Source organism: Papaver somniferum, chromosome 9 (genome assembly GCF_003573695.1).
Source record: "Papaver somniferum cultivar HN1 chromosome 9, ASM357369v1, whole genome shotgun sequence".
Lineage (NCBI taxonomy): Eukaryota > Viridiplantae > Streptophyta > Magnoliopsida > Ranunculales > Papaveraceae > Papaver > Papaver somniferum.
The window spans coordinates 161,651,944-161,666,364 of NC_039366.1; the positions used below are offsets into that span (position 1 = coordinate 161,651,944).

Sequence of the window (14,421 nt, forward strand, 5' to 3'; positions counted from 1 at the left end):
GCCAGAGGCGAAGAACAAAAGAAGAAAAAGAAGAAAACAAAAGAAAAATGAAGAAGAAAGTGAGTTTATCTTCTCGGTTCGGTTGTGCATAAGACCAACCAAATTACTGATGCACCCAGCGCTTTGGATAAGGGCAGCCACAAGTTTAAGATCCAAAATTACTATTTTACTAAACTGATGATTCCTTCTTTGTCCAGTATTCGATTGACGCGTTCGAGCAGACCATCTCGCATAATTTTTCGAGATTTATCTAGTGGTACTAGTGTATATCTAGATCGTTGTTAGATTAATTTCTATTCGTTAAGGTTCATCTCTAATTAATAAAGTCATTAGCGGCTTAGTCGTATCTTGACTGGTCTAATAGCGTTGACGAGCTTGAGGGTCCTTACATTCTCCCCACCTTATTCATTTTCGTCCTCGAAAATCGAACCATCCTTCTAGTCTTCAAAACTACCCACCTTATAGAGAAATACTATCTCTTGATACTTGCAATGCATGAAAATTGACTCATTTTAAATGAGTTCGAAACCATGCCATTATACACAAAACACAAATCTATATGTCTTTCTACAACTAATACTTAAAATTTTTAGTCTAGGTTCGGCAGACTAATTTATGTTTTAATAGACTATTGGTGCTAAGTACATCGGAAGATACTCTATCATAAAGGCTCTATATGAATCTGTAATCTATCAATCAAAATTATCAGCCTCAGGTATATTGATTTAAACATTAATAAATAAATAAATAGGTCTAAGTTCTTCACACTAATTTTTTCTATCTCAATAATTTAATAGCTCTAAGCATAAGTCAAGGTACTCAATAAGTTTCTATGTGACTTTTTGGATCTATCAAATATACTAATCTGACTAATTTTTCTAGTATCAGATTATCTACATGTTCATACTTTTTAGAATAATTATTCTCTAAGCTCTATTAGCTTTGAAAAAAATAAGATAATTGGTTTACCCTATAGATTTTACTTCAAAAAGTACATACAACCAAACAAACAAATCAAGCAACCAAATAAATCGTTTAGTTATTCATAGCTTTTAGTGAATTAAGATTTATCTCACAACCCAAACCAGTTCTAAACTAATCTATTTATCTATCTGGCACTAGCTATTCTTAGTGTCTCCCATGTAAGATCTAATAGTGAGCTCTGATACCAACTTGTCACACACCTATTCTTAATCCTGCTTAGCCGATAAGATTAAAGCCTAAACCTAAAGTAACAACATCCAGATCATCGGTCTTAAGAAACATAATTACATAAAGTAAAACAAAACTAATTCCCAAGCACTCTGATACTTTATAGATGAACCTCCCAAAAGATTATAATATATATATGTATATGTGTGTATTGTTTTACAAACAACAAGAAATCATATATCTTAAAGATACAAAAACGTTCTTAATCGGCTACCGGTTTAACTACGAAAGCGGATGTATTCAAGCACACCATCTCTTCGGAAGACTGAAACTGAAGTGGGAACGAGTGAGCACATCATCCCAAAAGGGTTCCCAATGAAAACATATAACTCTCAAGTAATCACTAACATGCTTCACAGTTCAAGAATAACAACAATCGAAAGAAAGAGTAATGAGTCTAAGTATTCAATGATTCATACAACAAGAAGCAAGTGTCACTCTAACCTCGCCAACCTCATTGGAGAAGACGACGCGAAATCAACCTTAATCAATAATAATAACATCGTCCACACAGAGTTCCCATACAAACCATGATTCAGAATATTACCATCAAGATCAGAAAGTCAGACAAACAAGTATAATATGCATACGAGTGATTTACCTTAAATAAAATAGTATATATAATATCATAACGGATGAATTACCGCCCTACTAAGATACTATTCAAACGGATGAGTTACCGCCCTACTATATTAATAAGCAGTAATATTAAAACGGATGAATTACCGCCCTACTAATGAAATAAATATAATAATATTTAAACGGATGAATTATCGCCCTACTAAATAATTGATCGCTGTCGTAGGCGTCAAAAATAAATTACACTTTCTCACTACTCAAAATATTTAATATAGCTAGGGTAAGAAAGGATCGTTCCCACAGAGAGGACTAGGTTGTCAATATGTTTCGGTTTCATATATATAAACAAAGGGGGGAGTTTTCTGATTTTTATAAATTAAGATAAAATAAAAGCAAATAAAGAAATAAACAAGCAAATCAAATAGAACATATATTGGTTAAGGATTCATCTTCATTCACAAGCATGCTTTTTAACAATAATTAGAATTGATATTTAATCTCTCTTTTATGAAAGACCCTAGGATACTTTGATCGCAAGTATATCCCGCAAATCTCCTCTTGTCATCAACAAACACATTAAAAGATGCGAATATGAGTTATATCTTAGAGAACAACCTAACGTGTAAAAGCACTAATCAATTTTAATTCCCTAGATGCATTAAGTTCTATGAAATCAGGCCAATCAAAGCAATCGAACGTGTAAAAGCACTAATCCGATTTAACAAAGGTTATGATCCACTTGTGACTAGTAGGATGTATCACTACAAGCAATATTCAAAATTATGCTACTTGTAATAAGGAATTTATCACTTTTTCCTATAATAAATCCTAATCTAGCAATAGAGATGAACACAAACTCAACTGATTCGCGACTCGATCAAACAAGCATTCAAATCATGTAACAAAACATAAATAATGAATCATAATCGATAATATGGAGACAAAACTAATTTATCATATCATAAAGCATGTTGTGTGAAATTCAATTACTCCATAACCAATAATAAGATTAACTACTCATGTTAATGGAGTTCATAACAAGAATAAAGAGAAAACTCATGTTTCTAAACCCTAAAACAAAAGTAGAAGTAAAGATAAAGATCCAGATATGTAGAGAGATAAGTCTCTCTTTTACACTTTCTTCCCTTTTCTCATTTCTAACCCTCAGCCATCTCCAACCGTATTAGGCTTCTCCAACATAAGAGGCAGAGCCCAGGTCCATCTGAGTATAAATTACTGGATCAGTGAGTTAACTCGGTTAACTCCGATTCAGCCAAACTTCTGTCTGTTCTGGCGTATTTCCGGCTTGTTCCAGGCTCAATTATAGCTCATACCCTGCCGGCCTAATATACATCAAATTCAAACCATTCCAGCAGACCTTTTTCTAGCTTCAGTTCATGCATTCTGTTGCAGCACATTTGTGTCCATAGTTTCACCAAATTCTTTACTTCTTATTGCCTTAGTTCAGCTGCAGGCTTATTGTGCAATTCCCATTTCCTGCAGCATAAACCCCATCCCTGTAATCATACACAAAACATTCATGCATTCACAGACCATTCAATTCCAGTGCACACTCTTTCCACCAGTTCCATATCCAGCCACAATTCTTAATGGCAGCAACTACAGCCACATTTGTTGTTCAACTGCGCTACCATTACCTGCTCAAGCTCACAAACATCCATCGCAGCAACACTTTAACTTTACATGGCATATTCTTGCACTACAGCATCAGCAGCCAATCCAACTCAACATCCTTACACATCACCTGCAATGCATTGAAACCAACCTGCAATACCAGCTGAAACTGCATCAATAACACAACTTCATTTCCCGCATCTTCACCAGCAACAGCAGCAGCTCAGCTGCCATTCTCAACTGCAACAAGGCCTCAAACAATTCATTATCACAACCATGTCAATTCCTTGCCTTCATTACCAATTCCATCTGCATTCAGCTACAGAACCACCACATTCCCATCCTCAACTGCCGCCATTTCCTCCTGCAGCTTCACAACACCACAAAACCCATTTGTATTCATCTCAGTTCAACCACCAACACAACTGCTGCAACCTCAGAAACCCTGTCCTAAACATTCATCTAAGTTGTTGATATTGCTCAACAGCAAACCCTCAACACCACTGGCACCTGCAACCATATCACTTAGCACAACAACAAGTATCAGCGCAACACAAGAGGAGCATAACCAATTTCAGCTTCTATTTCCTCCACCTGCATCACTTGTATACAGACCATGAACCTCAACACCCACACAATAGCTATTAGGTTCATATCTGTCTTCTATCCTGCACACCCATTCTGCATCACATACCTAACTCCTCCAGCTGCAACATTCTGCAATTTCAGTTCTCAAATACAGCAGCAACACACAATCTGCTTCATTACAAACCGTCTCAGTACCTTGCTTTCTCTCTGGATACCACCTGAAGCCTAATAAATTCATCTAATAATCCCTGCATTCTTCACACCTGAGTCATTTCAGATCCATTTGGACAACAACAACACACAGCTAGAACAACATTAACTTCACTGCCTAACTGCATCTGCAATTCCATCTTGATCCATTCTGTCACAACAACACCAACAGTGCATTTATCTGATTTGTGAACCTGTTATATTCTCCAGATTCTAGTACCCATTCTTAATGTCCTTCCATGTAACTTACAGCTGCTCTTGCTCATTGAAACCACCACTTTAACCTCCAATGGAAGCCACTACACCACCATCTTCATTCCCTGATTTCAGTCTCATCAAAACCCTAACCTCATATCTTGAACCGACAACAACTCAATCAACCCATTCAATTGATCTCAGATTTCTCAAATCAGCCCCTTACAACCTACAAATTCGAACCCATCTTCTAATTCTTCTCTTAATACTTCTTTATCACAGCAAACCCAATCTTCAAACCAACATCGACCCCCATTTAAGTAGATACCAAGTCTTCGTGATCTTCTCGGCATCTAAATCTCCTTTTTTTCTTCTCGATTTCATCATCTGTTCTTCATCAGTTCATCTTCTTTCTTCGATCTGAAACAGCAGCAGCCGGTCTTCCTACTCCTCTGAGTCTGAGTTCGAACAAATGATTGAAAGAATTCAATTTCTCTTAATTTTAGGGCTTGACTGCCTGTAATAACATGTGATGGTCATTGACACCCACAGTGGATAAGGGCCACCTCTGCTGTCTGATTCTACTTCCAACTGTCAGTCTTAGAAGACTGACAATACAATTTCCTGCATAATTCTTGTTCTTAACGCCTTGGAGAGCTGTGTGCTTGCTAGCTTCGAGTCCGCAAATATCTAATGTTGCCAATTGATGCCATAAGCCGCCATTTCTTCTTCTTTTGCTCCGAATGACTCCAAAGTACCTAAAAACTCAAAAGTAAACATAAGATACATAATTTACATGAAACTCGCAAAGAAAGTATAAACAATAGATAAATATCAAGGTGTTTTAGACACCTATCAATAATATTGTCGACGGATGAATTACCGCCTTACTTAACTTAGCTAAGAGTCGTGGGGAAACACAGTCACTCCTCACAGGGAAATCTCACAATGCATATCAAACACAACACAACATAGCAACACCGTACGTATATATACAACATACTCAAGATATGAGAAATCGAACATCACAGTATACGCTATCATGCACACATATAGTAAAATCTCATCATGCTCGCAGATGAAAGAAATCTTAATGATTACAAGAAGGTTACAGAGTTCCCACCTGATTTGATGACAAGCCTCGTCTACCTCGAGATCCTCAATCCATTGGTTCATCTTTTGAATTGATCGTTGTTAATAAGGACTAACTGTTAATCACACAATCACTCTAAGAGTTTAGCCAAAAGACTCATACAAGGTGCATAACATAATCTCATAAAGTCTCTAATTATAGGTTAAATGAGTTATCTAATGGTTCTAAGCCCATTTATATATTTATACCTCTTCATTCTCTATCTTTAGTATAGCTAAGGTTTACTAATTCAATTAGGTTGGTTCTATAGTCCATTAGAAGTCTTATGAATATCTACAACTTTGTAGAAAGAACTGAAGGCTAATTCGGACCATAAGGGTCCAATTCATGTTCAATGGGAAAACTATCTCTAAGTCAAAGTCCATCAAACCAGCCCATTAACACAAGGTCCAGTCTATCTGAGTCAACTAACGGAATTACAATCTCTGTCAGGTCAGAGAGGTCAACTAACAGTCAACGTCTAGGGCTAAGTCAAAGTCTAAGTCAAGTCAAATTGTCAACTGGTCAGAGTCAGGTCAACTGAGTTAAACATGAAATCAGGTTAAACGGTTCAACTCAGTAAAGACAGGTAAACTCGGTGAGTTAATATTGATTCACATCAGTCATATTAACTGAGTCGGACAGACTAAAGCAGAAGAACACTGGTCTGAGCCACTGCATAGGCCAAAAGGCAAAGCTGCACCATAATAGGTTCAGCTGAACACAAACATACCATGACTACAAACTAAACCTAGCTCTTCTTCGTACAACAAAGTCTTCTTCTTAATCATCCCAACATCAATCCATTCAACCACTATAATTCTCATTACAACACTAACATATCTAATTCAGCTAAACTTCACAGTTAGACCATCAATACCCCATTCATTTAAACTAGGATCAACCTTAACATTATCTCCATCTTAATTTCACTTGCACATGCAATTCCCAACACCAGCAACAACAATACCAGGATTCACTTGAAATCTCTTAACACACACACACACACACACACTAATATTAACTCTTATAACCATTTGACATCTTCACCTGTAACTCATTCATAAACCATCATCATCACTTGCAGTTCCAAACCCAAGCAATCACCGCCACTAAGTTCAGCTCCAACTTCCAGTTAACACACATCACATTATCTGAGATACAAACTCAGGAAACCTTTAGACCTCATTACTAACAGTTCTCATAAACAATTACATGATCTCAACAACACCATCTCAACACAATCTAATTCAACATCATCACCGCCAATGATTTAATCTCCATCTCCACCAGTTATATGAGTTGTAACTTCCTCTTAATCAACTTCAACCACTTGCATAAAACACCATCAACTTCTTAAAATCTAAGGATCCAATTTCCATACTTCTCATTCTCAGCTAGGGGTGCACATACGCTACCCATACCCGCCAACCCTACCCTACCCGCCAGTTTTTTAACCGTATCCTACCCTATCCACTATTTGGCGGGTAGGGTGGCGGGTGAAGATTTTCTTAACCGCCAATAAACGGGTAGGGTGGCGGGTAAAGCTCGAAATTATCCTACCCTACCAGCCTACCCGCCTATTTATACTATTGATCTCTGCCGTTGGTTTTCGTTTAATCTATGCCGTTGGTTTTCGTTTCTAGAAACAAATCCTATCTACATTGTTTCTATCGGTCTGCCTCTTCCATCACTTCTCTCTTTCTCACAGCCTCAGCTCTCTCTTGGTTTCCTAATGAAACCCCTCTCTCACATATCGAATTTCTATCTCAATCTCAGAAATCGAAGACTATTCATAATCCCATCTCAAATTCAATCGAACCTTAATCTCACAAATCGAAGCTTATTCATAACCCCATCTCAAATCAAAACTCGTGAATCAGCAGAAATCAAAATCAAACTCTTTTTTATTGTAACCCAAAATCTAGTTTGATTATTGGGAAGAAGAAGATATTGAACTAGAGATCACTGAACTAATTTTTAACTTTGATTTAGTTTTTACTTGAGATTATCATTATTTGATTAGATCAGATTTGATTGGTTTTTTAATTCGATATTAAGATATAGATCCATCATCGACGACATCATATACTCTTATTGCTGTTATTTCTGGTGGTGATGAAGACCCAAGAAGAAGATCTCCTCAGGTATAAACCTCATTGTTATTACAATTTTTTTTTTAATTTTTAATTTTTTGATTTTCTCATGTTTTCTTCATTCTTCAAATTGTACTTTCTTTGTAGGAGTAGTAGCAGCAACTTTCTTTGCAGGAGCAGCAGTTTTCTTCTTCTTAGGTGCAGCAGTAGTAGTTTCAGATTTCTTGAAGGTAGTTGGAACAACAGCAGTAGTAGTTGGGTGAGGTTGAAATGGGTTTCCTTTGATTCAGGGTAAACCCAAGTTTAATGTGAAGAAATAAAACCATATTCATACCTTTTGTTGTCTTTCCTAGGTTCTTTCTCATGATCTCTTTATGGGTTTTTTTCTTTTCTTTTTGTGTTTAGAGATAAACTGGTTTAATTGATTTTTCATTCTTGTGTTTTTTTTTTGGATTGATTTTAGAATAAAGGGTTGGTGTGGAGGTGTATGTGAAGAACAACAAGTTTGAAGAAGTGGGTTGTTGTTGTTTGGACAAAATAATATTTCAATTTTTTTTTTTCAATCAAGATCCAAATTTTTCTTACCAGATCTTACCAACCCTTTTTCTATTGAGCTGAAAGAAGAAGCTTCAACCTTAATCAATTTCCGATTAGCAACACAATTCTTCAATTGGACACCTAACGTTTTCTTGTAACTTGCAGGTAATACATCTTTGTGTTTCTTTTCCATGTACTTGGCGATTGCATATGAACTTGATCCACCTTTCTCATTCAACCCTTTTCTTGTTCAGAGTCTGAAATTCAGACTTCAGAAAGTCATGCAGAAGGGGGGAAAAATGGTTATACCCGCCACCCTACCCTACCCGACCCGCCAGAGAATGGGTTGGGTAGGATCTTACCCGTTTAATGGCGGGTAGGGTGGCGGGTAAAATTTTTCTTAACCGCCAGTAAACGGGTAGGGTGGCGGGTATAGGCCATATCCTACACACCCTACCCGTTGTGCAGCCCTATTCTCAGCTCAAAACTCTACATCACTGTCATATATGAACTCATCTTAATTTCAGTTACTCAACAAACATTTCTAACAGTCAATCAAAACTCCTTCCTTTGGTATAAACACAGCCACATCAAGAACACACGCAAACCCATCATATAATCTACAGCTCTTCATTGACTCTACCAATAAATCCATGTTCTTATTTATCTTCAAACCCAGAACCTCAACAGTAGAAGCACCATAAACGTTGATTCGTCATTCTTCCATAACTTTTATGTCTCTATCATCAACTCATGCCACACAATTCAATTTCCCTTCTGAGTTCTTCTTATAAACCCTAGTTTCTAATTTAGGGAAGAACAACACAAATCCTAACTCTCTAAAATCAAAATTAAACCCTATATAATCATCTTTACCTTAATCAATAGCAAACCCATGAAATATAATACCAAACCAATCTCCATTTCATAAAGAAATCAATCAATACATAAACCCTAAATTTAATCTTCAAATTACCTTTTCTGCGAATTCTGAATACGATCATCGAATCAACACCATCATCCTTCAATCATATCTTAATTTTACCCTACGTTTCTTTTCGATATCATGGCCTCTAAAACATTTTTCAGAATCGCCATAGGCGAAGAACATAAGAAAAAAAAGAAGAAAAGAAAAGAAAAATGAAGAAGAAAGTGAGTTTATCTTCTCAGTTCGGCTGGGGATAAGACCAACCAAATTACTGATGCACCCAGCGCTTTGGATAAGGGCAGTCACAAGGTTAAGATCCAAACTTACTATTTTACTAAACTGATGATTCCTTGTTCGTCCAGTATCCGATTGACGCGTTCGAGCAGACCATCTCACATAATTTTTCGAGATCTATCTAGTGGTACTAGTGTCGTATCTAGATCGTTGTTAGATTAATTTCTATTCATTAAGGTTCATCTCTAATTAATCAAGTCATTAGCGGCTTAGTCGTTTCTTGACTGGTATAATAGCGTTGACAAGCTTGAGGGTCCTTACAGATGCAATCTTTTGCAAACCGTGGCTATAATGTTCATGAATTGATTCAAGTGAATCAAAATAAATTTTGCTTTAATTGTGTCTTTTATACTTCTATGAGAATATAAACAATTGAACAACTCCATAACTAGTTCATTTGAGTCATTTGAACTAGTTGTGATTAAGATGAACAAGGTTGATATGAAAGTTTTCATATGGATAACTTTGGTTAACTATTGTTGAGCCAACTATGTGCACACGTTTGGGTACGGTTACTAATACCTAAATGAAGTCACATTTCATTTGTGTATAACAAGTTAAGTTCGATCTAACAGTTGAAAGATATTAGCTTGACTCTAATAAGGTTTTCATCTAACAGTGAATATTGAATGCTTTGTTACCAAGGTAGCATCGATTGCAAACCCTGATTTGAAGACTATATAAGGGAAAACTCTAGCAACTGGGAAACCTAATCCCAATACCTCATGTGTGATACTAGTTGCGACTAGAGTCGATTCTCCTTTAACCTAGGTTTTTCCTAAAACCATTACAGGTTAACGACATAAAGACTTCATTGGGATTCTGAAGCCATACCCAACTATTTTCTCATTCGTTGCGCGTTCTGATTTACTTTGTTCTATCGTGTTGAGTACTATCTTCTCTAAGATTTTCTCGAGATTTAATCTCCGATAGGTAAGATAAAAAGTAATCACAAACATCTTCGTCTCATCGTTTGTTATTCCACAATATCTTGTTTTGCTTCCATACGATTAAGATTATTGTGAGGTGATTGATATTACTAGGTTGTTCTTCGGGAATATAAGACCTGTGTATCAATTGGTTCTTGTTCGCCTTGATTTATCAAAATACGGAACAAAAACTCCTAGGTATTTCTATGGGAGACAAATTTATCTGTACAATACATTTTTCTGTGTGAGGCAAATTGGTTTATCAAGTCTTCGACTTTGGGTCGTAGCAACTCTTAGTTGTGGGTGAGATCAGCTAAGGGAATCAAGTGCGCAGAATTTGGTGTGGTTCAAGAGGTGTAAGGAATGTAACTGTACCTTAATCAGTGTGAGATTGGTTAGGGATCAACTACATTCCAGTCCGAATTTAACTTGTAGTAGGCTAGAGTCTATAGCGGCTTAATACCGTGTGATGTTCAAATCTGGACTAGGTCCTGGGGTTTTTCTTCATTTCCGGTTACCTCGTTAACAAAATTTTTGGTGTCTGTGTTATTTCTTTTCCGTATTATAATTATATATAACTGAAATATAACAGGTTGTGCGTAGTTCAATCAATTGGTGAATCCAACCTTTGGTCGTTGATTGAAATTGATTGACGCTTGGATATTGGTCGTTGGTACCATCCAAGTTATTTCTCATATTAATCCGGCTGACAGATTTCTATTTGTTCGATTGCAGATTGATTTCACAAATTGGGATATAACTCTTGGATGTATTTTCCTTGATTGAGTCTGACTGCCTAGTTGATTCTCTTGGAAAAATATTAGAGTTAGTCCATACAGATTTCCTAAACAAAATATTGGGTGTGGTTGTTAGATCCCCCGTTTTTCAATTGGTATCAGAGCAGGAAAACACGGTTAAGACCTAATAAGTCTGTGTTTGTAGCAATCTGACTCTGTGGATAGCAAAGTCTCTATAAGAGCTTCACCAGAATTAGATCTACTCAACTCCGAGTGTGTTCTAGAAACCATCGATGAGGTTGAGTGCGTTGATCTAGAAAAAATCATCAAAAATCTTTGTCGAGAAAACGGCGATTGATATGGTCTTCATTGCAAAATTTATATCAAAAACTCTGACTTCGAGAACGTTCTGAAGAGCTAGTTATTCTCCAAAAGAAGTTGGATGAACAAATCCGGATCAATTCTGATCTTGTTGCAGAGATTGAAAATTATAAGGATTTGAAGTCTGTCAAAGTTACTTCTATGGATATGAATAACTCCTTTAATTCTTCCATGAAGAATTGTCGAAAGTCAGGAGATAAGCGAGGTTTAGGCTTTGCGAAACCTGATGCGACTAAGAATCTCTCAAATGAGTTTGTTGATGTTGGTTCATGTATTTTTTATGGTTCTCATTATCATTTTCAACATACGTGTATTGCCTTCAAGAAAAGTTTAAAGGTTGCTAGTAGGGCTGTTAATGGCACTTAACGTAACAAATAATGGCTCTGCCGCTACCGTTGCCATTAAAATTAGCGATTAACCGATATCCGTTAAGTGCCGACGGAATTATGAAATTCAAAACCATTACCGTTACATTTGACTTATCGGATAACGGATAATTTTCTGATAATTTTCCGTTAAAAAACCTAACAGCTACATCACCATATTCACTGAGTACCAGTGCCATCTCAGATCATCAACACTTCCATTTCACATAACTACATCTGCAATCAACACCAACAATACCACATAATCATTCATCTCACATCACCAGACCCATTTGAATCATCCTTGCTATTAATTAACCACAACAGCAGAACCATCCTCTTTGTGAAATTGATCCATATTTGATTCCAACACAAACTCATCCATCCAATTTATTGCCTTTTCTTGGCTCAATTTCTTGTTGTAAAATCAAATTGGATACAAACCCATCCCTAATTTCTACTCAACCTCGTCATATATTCATCAATCAAACCCATATGAACAACAACAGTAGCAGCTTGTTCTTCTTGCTTTATCCAAAATCAATTTCAATAATTCAAAATCTGTATTCTCGTAAACAAAATCAAACCAAACTCTTCACTAAATCAAATTAAACTCTTCATCAAATTCTAATTTTACAAATCACTTATGAAACCCTAAATTAAATTTTAAAATCAAAATTGAACTCAAAATATAATTTAAGAAAAACCCTAGAAAAGAGATGAAGAGATGATGTTGGTAACTAAGAGTCTCGGACGAACTAATGAGCAGAAGAATAAGATTCATAAGAGATGAGGGTGAAGAAGACATGAACGAGGACTGGATAGGTAAGGTGTTTTCTTAGTTTCTCTTCGATGTGAATGAAAATATGTATGGGATAAAGGATAAATGGATGAATGGGTATATATGTTAGCGGGTAACGGAAATAAGGCTAACGGAAACGCCTAAATCGGTGCCGTTATGTTAACACAAAAATATCCGTTAAGTTAGCGGTTACGGCTAACGGCTAACGGATATAACGGAACTAAACCTAACGGATACTGGAAAATCGGATACGGCTAACGGATAAAGAATATCCATTGACAAGCCTAGTTGCTAGTGATCTTCACAAGAAAGCTGAACAAATATTTACTTCTCTCAAAAGGTTTTACAAATCTAACAAGAAAACCGAATCGGGTTAGTAGTGTTAGTATGTGAGCTTATGCTTTAAAATCAACATCACACTTTCAATGGTTTCTTGATGGTGGATGTAACCGACATATGACTGGAGATCTTTCGTGGTTTGTGAACTCAGACGAATTTGTTAGAGCACTGCTCGATCGAACTCGTAAGTGTTGCTATCTCAAGCTTGTTTGTCAAGTTTAGTTGCCAAAACTATAAGTCTTGATTTCTAGTCTACTTATAGCTAAGTCTAGGATTAGGATAGAAAGTGTATTTGAGCATTAGACTTCACGACGTTCATCGATTGAAGACGAAGAACTACTAAGGGGAGCTTGTGGAACTTCATCAACAAAAGGTATGTGGAGACTTGAACCCATCTATTACTCAAAAGTCTATCTACTCTATCTCTTATTTGAGACAAAAGTCGTATATTATATTCTTGACGAAAGTTCATCTTATATTCTTTAACTTTAACCAAGTTCATCTTATATTCTTGACGAAAGTCAAAATATGATCATGTGAAAATCTCTTGGTAACATCTTACATGATTTGTGTGAGTCAGTCATTTGATGTAGACTCAGAATGTTTCGTATTGATCATTCGATCACTTAAAAATTGCTTTGAAGCTAATAGTTTGTGTGAGACATCTATTGTCGTCTTCCGAGAATGTTTCAATGATTGAAATGGAGTTTATAACACTTAACCTTAATTGGATTATAGACATAGTATGCGTACTTTCATATATGTTGATCCAAGACCGGTGTAGTATGCATATCCATGTGTGTACTGACAAGGTCAGGAGAAGTCCGGATGCTAGATTATGCATACCCGTACGCGTACTGGAAAACTCAGTTGAAGTCCCGGAACTTTGGTATGCGTATCCGTACACGTACTGGTTTCAACTGAAGTTTGGATGTGTGACAGTATGCATACCCGTTTGCGTACTGTCAAACACAGTCCAAGTCCGGCCACTAAAGTATCCGTACCCGTTTGCATACTTGAGTGGGTTATGTTCTAAAATCGGTTTTTTCATGAACTAATACATTTATATAATAAGGAATGCAATCTTTTGCAAACCGTGGCTATAATGTTCATGACTTGATTCGAGTGAATCAACATCGATTTTTCTTCAATTGTGTCTTTTATACTTCTATGAGAATATAAACAATTGAACAACTCTATAACTAGTTTCATTTGAGTCATTTGAACTAGTTATGGTTAAGATGAATAAGGTTGATAAGAAAGTGTCCATATGGCTAACTTCGGTTAACTATTGTTGATCCAACAAAGGTGTACACGTTTAGGTACGGTTACTCGTATCTAAATCAAGTCACTTTTCATTTGTATGTAACAAGCTAAGTTCGATCTAACGGTTGAAAGATATTAGCTTGAGTCTAATCAGGTTTTCATCAAACGGTGAATATTGAATGCTTTGTTACCAAGT

At 36.3% G+C, this 14,421-nt stretch overlaps 1 long non-coding RNA gene across 1 annotated transcript; it reads left to right on the plus strand.

Annotated features, from left to right (window-relative positions):
- The first annotated feature begins 7,582 nt into the window (after window positions 1-7,582).
- On the plus strand, window positions 7,583-8,183 carry LOC113308408. Its single transcript, XR_003339772.1, has 2 exons — window positions 7,583-7,698; window positions 7,795-8,183. It is a non-coding gene; the product is annotated as an uncharacterized LOC113308408 (long non-coding RNA).
- Window positions 8,184-14,421: the final 6,238 nt, after the last annotated feature.